General features: G+C 45.2%; 1 protein-coding gene across 9 annotated transcripts in view; it reads left to right on the plus strand.

Moving 5' to 3' along the window:
• Nucleotides 1–9,640, plus strand: part of LOC108383827 (zDHHC palmitoyltransferase 19) — a 76,643-nt gene that overhangs the window by 35,232 nt on the left and 31,771 nt on the right. The gene's annotated exons all lie outside the window — the stretch shown is intronic.

A 9,640-nucleotide genomic window follows, 5' to 3' on the forward strand; every position in this document is an offset into this window, starting at 1 on the left:
GTCAGTGCTTTGTCCTGGAGGCTCTGGAGAGCGGGATAGCATTCAGGGGAGTGAGACTGAAGCAGACAGGGATGAACGAGAGGGACCCCACCTTGGAATGAGCCTCCATCTTGGGACGTATACACAACTTGAAAACATGTTCTCAGAATAATCTCTGATCAAGCACAAATTTTAGGTTTACTTAACCTGTGGTGATTCATTATCAGCATTCTTTTTTTCTAAAAGCATCTGTTCTAGGGCATCAAAAGAAACCTTTTGACCAACAGACTGTGGGATTATAAGCTGATGTCGAAAGTAATGACTATAGCCTCTTACTACACTGACGGACAGTGACTGCAATGGGGTGGGCAGAACTTGATAATATGGGTAAATGTTGAAACCACAATGTTGCTCATGTGAAACCTTCATAAGACTGTATATCAATGATACCTTAATTTAAAAATGTAGAATAAAATATAAACTGTTGTCTGTTAAGTGCCAAGGTAGTGCCTCGGAGATGTATTGGCATGAAAACATCAGGAAGATCAGTCACTGTCCTATCTCTTAACCCGGGCCTTCAAAGTCTGCCTTTATGGACCCCACACCGTGCCCTTTCCCTGGGGCCTGGCTTGTCTTTGTCTGTTGGCTCCCTTGTAGACAGGCTATCTCTAATAAGCTCCACCTGCTTGCATGCTTTCAAGTTCAGTGTTCATTTCTGTAACGCTGAAACGCAGTGACCTGGCCTGGCCTTTGGGGGTCCTGGTTTGTGTTTCAGGACACTCTCTAGTTGCTGGCTAAGTGGAAGAGTGCTGGAGGAGCAGAGGCAGGAGGCGGGGGACCAATGAGAGGCGGTGGCAGGTGTCCCGGTGAATGTGGGGGCTGATCTGGGGCGAGGTAAACATGCCCAGTGGGGCTTTTACAGTGCCAGTGAAAAGGGATTCAGCCTGTTGGTGAGCCGAGCCAGGGGAATGGAGGGGAGAGAGGGAAGAGAAAAGAGGTCTGAGTAGAGGAAGGGACTGCATGGCCCAGAACAGGCTCTGTGGGAGCCTGTTGACTGGCTGCAGATGGGGGAGCAGACAAGGTCTTGTACCTGGGAAGTTGGGAAAGTTGGTAGGGTTGGACGGCAACCTTGCGAGCCTGGGAGGGGACGTTGGGGTGGAGATGTCAGCTGCCACTCTGGGTCCCTGGTTGGCCTCCGGAGGTCTAACTATAAGTCCCATTGATTGCTCTTCCTCCACACCTCTTAGATGCCTTCCCACCTGTGGCTTGCAGCCAAGGCTCAGCCCCAGACCCTGGGCTTAGAAGTCTACAGGGGCTTCTCAAGTATTCCCCTGAACCCACCTGAGCAGCCTTCAGAACTAGAACTAGAAGTTCATAGAAGACCTTAAGGCCTTGAACTAACTGCCTGTCATTGATCTCTCAGCCTCATCACACCCCCCTGCTCTACGTGACTGTGGGCAAGTGAGTCACTTCTCTGTCTTCTGTCTATAAAGTGAGGAGGTTGGACCAGCTGCTCCCCACAGCCCCTGCCAGCTCTGGCTTGCTGGGATTCTAACTTCTACCTACCTCTCCAGGTTCTGTGGGCCCCAGGCTGTTTCTGTAATGTGCATTCCAGTCACCCTTATGGCTGTCTACATGCCCTCCTTCCCTCTGCTCAGGCCTGCCCTGGGTTGCTACAGAGGTGGCAGTAAGCTCAGCTCCTCACCTTAATTCTACAAACCTGTTTTGAAGCTTGATCTTGTTCTCAGCTGAGCACTTAGGTACTAGAAGGGGGTGTCCTGGCCTGGGATGTCCCCAGCACACTATGAACTGTTAGCTAGACAAAGTCTTTCAGAAGTTACGTAGTTCATCCCCCTGCTCTGGGAAGGACAACTTTATTCTACAGAGATAATCTTAAAATAGGTACAGAAGGAACCTTCACAGATTCATGTAACAGATTTTGCAGATCCTCATTGGTAAGGTCCTTAGATCTAGCCTAAATCCTTCAGGAAGCCTTAAAACAGAACAAAGCTACATTTAAGGCTGCTGGAGGGAAGACTGACTGGGTCCTGCCCCACTCAGCTTTCCTTTCCAGGGAGGGCTCGACCCCCATGTGGGGAGGGGACCCCTCCCTTTACCTTCTGCCCTCTCCCTGACTAGGCCCAGCCCACACGGGCCTGGGGCCAAGCTGCCACTGCCCTTGGCTCCAGAAGGTCTGAGAACGTTCTGTAACTGGTCTTGGGCAGCCATTCTGGTTGGGTATATATAGCTTGCAAGGTAAAAATTGTTCTAAAAATGCAGTGCAGCTGCCTAAATGCACAGTCCTAGTGGAGGAAGCCAAGGGGCAGAAGCCACAGCCAGTAGAAGGATGTGTTTTTCACAGGGACTTAGCGCTCAATGCTCTGATCCCAAGAGAAACATCAAACTTGGGACCGAGGGCGCATGCCTGCTCCCCAGAAATAGGTTTTGTGGCCTAAAACCCTCCGAGCTGCTACCTCTATGACCTACTCTCTCTCACCTCCTCCTTTGGTAAAGCGTCTCTACCTTCACGTCCCCCGTTATCCTGTCCAGTCTTCACCCTTGTCTGCATGGAAGTCTTACTTTTTTGTTTTTTTTGTGTGACGTCCTGTTCCTTTTCCTTATTTTTAGGTACTTCTAACCTTCCCCTACTTCTTTTCTGGTCCCTTCTGTTCTTTCTTTTCCTCTTTCTCCCTTTTCCCTCCATTTCCCTCTGCCCACTATGTAGTGGAGGTGGGAATCCCCTTCTCCCTCCTTAACTCTGCCCCTCTCACTAGGCCCCTGGGAAATGGCCTGGGGGAGAGACCTTGGGGAAGACCCTTTACCTGTCAGCCTCAGCCAAATGGGGACCATGATACCCACTTTATTCTCTGCCTCCCAAAATGGTTATGAAAATCAAAAGAGGTGATGCTGTCTTTTGTACACATATACAAGGATGTTAAAATTCTTTTCCTCCAGTTACTTCATTCATTAATATTTATTAAGCACCTACAACTTGCTGACCTCACAGTAGGTTCTGGGGTATGTAACAAAGAATGTATCACATATTTTAGGTATTCCCTAAACCTGCTCATCAGAATTACAGGAGGGATTCAAGAAACACAACTCTCAACCTCTTCCCAGACCTGCAGGTTAGAATCTGCCGTGATGGGCCCAAGGAGGCAGGGGCAGGCTCTGTGATTTCACAGCTTCTCAGGTGAGCCCACCCCCAGGGCTGGAAACCACTGTGTTGGTGCGGGAAGGAGCTGGGAGAGGGAGCAGGAACCATATCCACTGTGGGAAGACAGGTTGGCCAACGTGGGGAAAACAAGGCAAGAAGGTAGAAGCAGCAGATCCAAGATGGAAGCAAGAGGCATTTTTCTTCTGCTTCTTGACTCTGTCTGTCCATGTACATCCATTTCCAGACTGGCCACAGATTGAAGGCCTGTGATGGATTCTTTTAAAAAGTAATAAAATTACAAAGGAAACACAGTAGCTCTACTTATTCATGGCTTTCTCTCCTCAGCTAGGATATTTCAGAGGATATATTTTGCTCACAGATCAGCCTTTTCCTGTTTGTTTTGTCTAGAGAATCACTCTAAGAGTAGGACTGTTTTCTGCTTTGTTCTTAGTGTATGTGTAATTAAAAAAAGAAAGGTGTGTCTGTTTCTTTAAATATTAATAATGTCTATTCTGCTGTTTGTGAAGCACTTACTAAGTTTAACTGCCTGTAAACTTCAATTCATAGCCATTAAGAAATGAGCAGTAAACACACACACACACACACACACACGCACGCAAGCACGCACGCACACAGAAATCTAATGCCTCCAACCTCAATGAACGGTCTTTCAGGAACCATAATCTGATGTTTAGCAATTCCTTCATTCTACTACAGGACCTTTTTTTCCTTCTGTTAAATTTAATGTTAAAAATGAGTATCTGTAATTTTAAGACGTTATCAGTGATGTTGCTTTTAATTTGACAAGCATTTGAGTAGCCAGGCACTGCTGACGGTAAGAGCAGTGAACAAAACAGAGGATAGTCCTGGTGGGGTTTACATTCCAGCTGGGAGAGAGCAAAGCCAAATGGACCAGATGGAATTTGAGCTTGGGATATAGTAATATGATGTTAAGGAAAAAAAATAAAAATCAGGGATGACACACAAGATACAAAATGCCAAATGAGTCAAGGGGATGAGGTGGGAATTTTAGGTAGGCAAGCCTGGAAGACCTCCTGAGAAGCTAACTTCCTAACTTTTCATCACAGGATTTCAAAGATATGCAAAGTTAGAGAAAAAATAATGAAATGAATCCCTACATAGTCATTACCCAGTTTCAGCAAATATTAGCAATTTGCCAATTTGGTTTTATGTAATTTTCCCCAATCCTTTCTTTGCTTTTTTTGTCCTGAGGTTTTTGAAAGTGAATCTGAGATTTCGCATCAATTTTCCTGTAACCCCTCCACTAAGCATCTTAACTGAGATTGTTTTTAAAATTGTGTATTTACTCTATTACACACCCAACAAAATTAACAACAATCCCTGACCATCATCTGTTACCAGTCCATATTCTCATTTCCAATAGACTCAAAAATATATTTTACACTTGGTTTTGAAACAGGAAAATAAAGGTTAATTTTAAGTGATAACATTTATTTTAACACTCTCTTTTTCAAATTTTCTATCATGAGTATGTATTACTTTTATAATTTTTTTAAAATGTGATTTAAAAAAGAAAAGAAAAGATGATAGACCAGAGAAAAGATATACAGCAAATAAAAGATTAGGTTCATAAATAGCTAATCAAGACTGATTATGAGCAAAGAACATGGACTGAATTTCATTCAGGAGGAGCTTAAGTAGTCATTAAATACCACGCTTTACCAGATTAAGCTAACTAGATGCAGTCATATTAACACTATTGCAAAAGCCCTCTGTAGAGTTGGTCGAGAGATGCTTATTTAGTGCTAGAAAAGTATGAATTGTCACACTGGGGAAGAAGATAGCTATAAAGAATTAAAAAGCTACAAACAAATATGTTTTTATTTAACAGCAAAAAGAAGCAACCTAAATATCCAGCAATAAGAAAATGAATAAATAAATGATGTTTCATCAACTTGATGGAAGATCAGTCTGCCGTTAAAAATTCTAAGTATGAAGACTATAGCAATTTGAAGGAGACTTTGTTTTTAAAATGTCAAGTGACATGTAAAATATAAAATAGATGACTGTCAGTGTAGTGATATCAAATACATATGTATTTGGACAAACAGGAGACCAGACAGAAGTAAAATAACTTTGTTGGGATTACACTGCAAAGATCATAGGTGATTTATTTTTCCTTTAAAATTTCCTTTAATATCTTTATATTGTTTCTAGCTATTTTTAAATAATGAGTTTAATTTTGGGAAATAGGGCCGCATACCCTCTCCTCTCTCTTGAAGCCTTGCCCAGGCCTCCACCTCTGCCCACCCTCCCCATGCCCCCCTGCCTGGGAGAATCCTGAAGGGAGCCAGCCAGGTTCACTCCCTTTACTGGCCAGCAGGCCCTGGCGCCTGGGGCACCACGGGAACAGCCAGGCAGGCTGCTCCCCTTTGCTGAGCCTGCCTCTGCCAAACTCTAAACACTTTATCTCAGTCATTCCTCACAACTCAGTGAGGGAGGCACTATTAACTTCATTTTCTAGATTTCTCAACTGACTCATCGGACTTGGATAATTTGCCCAAGGCGACAGAGTGGGTAAAGAGCAGAGCCAAATTCAGCCTCTGCTCTTCACTTGAGTGCTTCTCTGCCCCACGGCTTGCTTTGGGTGTCGTTGGAGTGTCCTAACCTCTGGTCTCCTGCTCACTCTCAGGTAACACAATGAGGGGCCCTGGAGAGGAGCCCACCACCCTGGATCTGGACTCAGAGCTCCGCATGGGTCTATACGGTGCAGAGGATGGGGAACCATCACCTCCACTGACTCGCTCATTCATTCATTCCACGCACTCTGCTGAACTCTATGTGCCGAGCTCTGTTCTACCTCTGTGATACACACAAGACATGGTCTCCATCTCACAAAGGGAGGAAGGCACATCAACAGAGAAGTGCAATAAAATACTTTCTCCATTCAAGTGTCCCCTCTGCAGAGAGGATGCATGAGGCCATAGCATCTCTCCACCACCACTCACCCTCCCATCACCCTATTGTTTCTTCACATAATGTATCACTCTCTGAAATTCTCCAAGTCTTTACAAGTTCCATGAGGAGAGGGACTTTATCATTCACCTCTGTGTTTCCCTTAGCATAGACTAAATGCCTCATAACTGTTTACTGAATTATCTGCATGAATGAAAGTATTGCAGGACCGTGATAGACACTTGCAGAGCTGAGCAAAGCAGGGCGCCAGGGGAACTATTTCAGAAGTAGAATAGGTGGAGAAATTGTACGTGTGACAGTTTGGGAGAGGGAGGGAAATACACTTCTTTGGCAAGTGGTCAAAACCCTTTAAACCCAGATGAGAGGTGAGTGGGGTAATGGGACAGCAATCACAGGATTTGGAGTTGGAGAGCTGGCCGCAGCCCCGACTCTACAGAGAAACTAGAATCAGAGGTACCGAGCTGGAGGGAGCCTCTGAGCTCAGCGAGGCCAACACAGAGCATCTTCAGCTTCTGTGGGAGGAGGGGGTGGGGAGGGGGTGGAAGGTCAGGCTTTAGATCTCACCTGATTTTAGATTGCATTCCTTTCAAACCCGTAATTTATCTCCCAGCATTTGGCCTAAGCAAATAATGACGAGATGTGGGCAAAGATGGGGGCAAGGATGCTGACAGCATTGTTGATGATGACAGAAAGCTTGTCCAGCCGGAGGGGAATGGTTAAATAATGACTGAGTCACATGGTGGAATAGAATGTACTCATTAACATGCATATGACAAGAAGAAAAAAATTTGTAATGCATATGTAGGCCTACATATTTACAAATTTGGAAAGGTACTCAAGATGTATATTTTATGAAAAATCACATTCCCAAACCATATGTTTGATACGATTTTATTTTGACAGTTCTATACCTATGAATGAGACAAAAATACATTGGTTATGTCTGGTTGGGGGCCTACAGATTTTTGTCCCTTTTTGCTTATTTGTTTCTCTTAAATTTTCTGCAATAAGAATAACTGCCTTATATAATAATGAAAAGAAAATAAGGATCAATAAGATCTAGGCTATCCTCTAGAGATAGGGTTAGGTGGTACGACCTGGCAGGTGTGAGTTGGTTAAAGGGAGAAGCATGTGGGGTTCCAGGGAGCAGTGCCTCCAAGGGAGAGACCTCAGTCCCTGTCTATCCTCAGAGGAAACAGAACCCTCCCTGAACATGGCAGGGATTGAAATCCAGTCGACTAAGTAATCAGCTTAGTGTTTGTTCATTACACACAAGCCTTAGCCTGCCAGGTGTAGGGATAAGGTGATTAGAAATGTAGAATTGATTTCAGGACCACAGAGTTTGAAGGGTGGCAGAGTTGGTAGAGATCAACCCTTCACCCCAAGCCTCCAAGCAAGGGTCAGCCCTTCTAGGCACACGATGTCTGACCTGACAGGGATGGAAAGGCAGCAGAGCCTCCTCCCTGAAGACCCTTGTCATGTCAATCTCCATTCAGAGAGTTCTTCTTTATACAAATTAAATTTTCTGCCACTGTAGTAATAGATACACTATTTTCATTTTTTTCCACTTTGATTATAAAATACTCAAAAGATGTAAAAGTGCATATAGTTGGAAATAATATGAATTATAAGAAGAAAAATATCATTGATAAACCCACACCCTGGAGATACAACTACTCATTTTTTAAAATTTCCTTCTACACTTCTACAGCTAATAACCTCTCTATCCATTTACATAGGCGTAATTGGCATCACCCTCTGTCCCCGCTGTGGGGTTCTGATCTCATTTACCACCAAGAGTGCAGTCTCCCCAAGGTCCCTGGAGAAAGGCCCCCCAGCCTCATAACTTGGGCCCAGCTCCCCCAGCAGGGTTTAGCCCCCAGCAGTAGATGGCTGACTGGAGTACCTGCCCAGTAGAGAGTAGGTACCTCTGTCCTGAAAACCCTTAAGGAAGAAGACTTCTCAGCTGTGGACTAAATTCTCCTGGGAGAGAGTAGTTGGAGGGCAAGGACATAGAGTTAGGAATAAGACTGTAAAAGCCCCTGTAAACATGCTTTCTTGTTTTTAACATAATCAGACAGTACCCTGCACAAAGGAACAATGGCCGCCTGCATCAACATTCCACAGAAATGCGAAATCTTTTTACAGGATGTTCCTATGATCAAAAACCCCACAGTTATTTCCTATTTCAGTCAGAGTTAAGTCCAGTCCTTCTAATGGCCATCTCCAAATCCACTGGGCTTCTGGCTGTTTCTATAGTATATCAAGCATGCTTCTGCCTCAGGGCCTTTGCATGGCTATCCCCTCTACCTGGAATGCTCTCATCTCAAGTATCCATTTAGTGACCTCACCTCCTCAAGTCTAATCAAACCTCACCTTCTCAATGAGGCTACTTTGTCCCCCTATTTAATACTGAGGTGTGCATTCCCTCCAGCACTCCTGAGCCCCCTCATTCTGCTCTATTCCCTTTTTCAATAGCTCTATCATCTTCTAACATATTACATACTTATTTATTAGGTTTACTTTTTATTGTCCAGCCCTCACCACCTAGAATGTAGGCTCCACAGGGCTGGGGCCTCTGTCTCTATTGTTCACTGATAAATCTTGAGTGCTTAGAATGGCCCCCCAACCACCAGCCCAAAGCAGGTATGCAATAAATGCTGAATGAACAAAAGTGTATTTAGAATTCTGTTTATGGGAGGAAATTCCTGGTGGGGAAGAACAAGTGTATGTTTATTTGGGGCCAGAGGCAGACATAGGGTGGGACGTGTCTGCCACCCTCTGAGCTCCCAGTTTGTTTTGGAATCTCTGGCTCATTCTCTCCCCGTGTCCAGTCTGGACTGGGGAAGAAGTGTGCCAGGTGTGTCCCCTGTGCATCTGCCTGTGATACAAGGCCCTGCTGGAGACTTCTGAGAGCAGCAGGCTGGGAAGCCATGTGGCCTGCCTTAGCCCCCATCTCAGACCTCTAAGGTCTGACCTTGGAGGACCTCCTGAGTCCCAGGGAGTGAGGTACCAGTCTGCATGACTGAGGGCCCAGAGTCACTCGCTCTGGTGCTGCTTTTCTTCCTGGGCCCCTTTAGGTGTGTTTTACCTAAAAGAAACAGGATGAACTAAATGATGCCCCTAAAATTCCTAAGACAGCTGGGATGGCATGGAAAAAGTACGTGTTTTAGAGTCAGAGATGTGGATTGAGGTTCCACCTCTGCCACTTACCAGCTGAGTGATAGTTCTTGAAACCTCTCTGTTATAGGCCCCAAGGATGTCGGTGGCCTAATGCCTGGAAGTGTGCACGTGTTACATTACATGGCAAAGGTGACTTTGCAGAGGTGACCCCACTGCCCATCCCCAGTGGGCAGTCCCACCCCTCTGGAAAGCACCTCATGGACACCTTCCCCCAGTACATATCTCTCAGCTAAGCTTGAAGGATACTAAAGAGGCCATCCATCTCAAATCCTCATCATATACTTGGGAAGCTGAGGCCTAGAGAGGAGGGATCCTTCCATCACAGAGCTCCTGTGAGATCAGTGATAAGGCCTCAGACTTTAT

Source organism: Manis javanica, chromosome 3 (genome assembly GCF_040802235.1).
Source record: "Manis javanica isolate MJ-LG chromosome 3, MJ_LKY, whole genome shotgun sequence".
NCBI classification, from domain to species: Eukaryota; Metazoa; Chordata; class Mammalia; order Pholidota; family Manidae; genus Manis; species Manis javanica.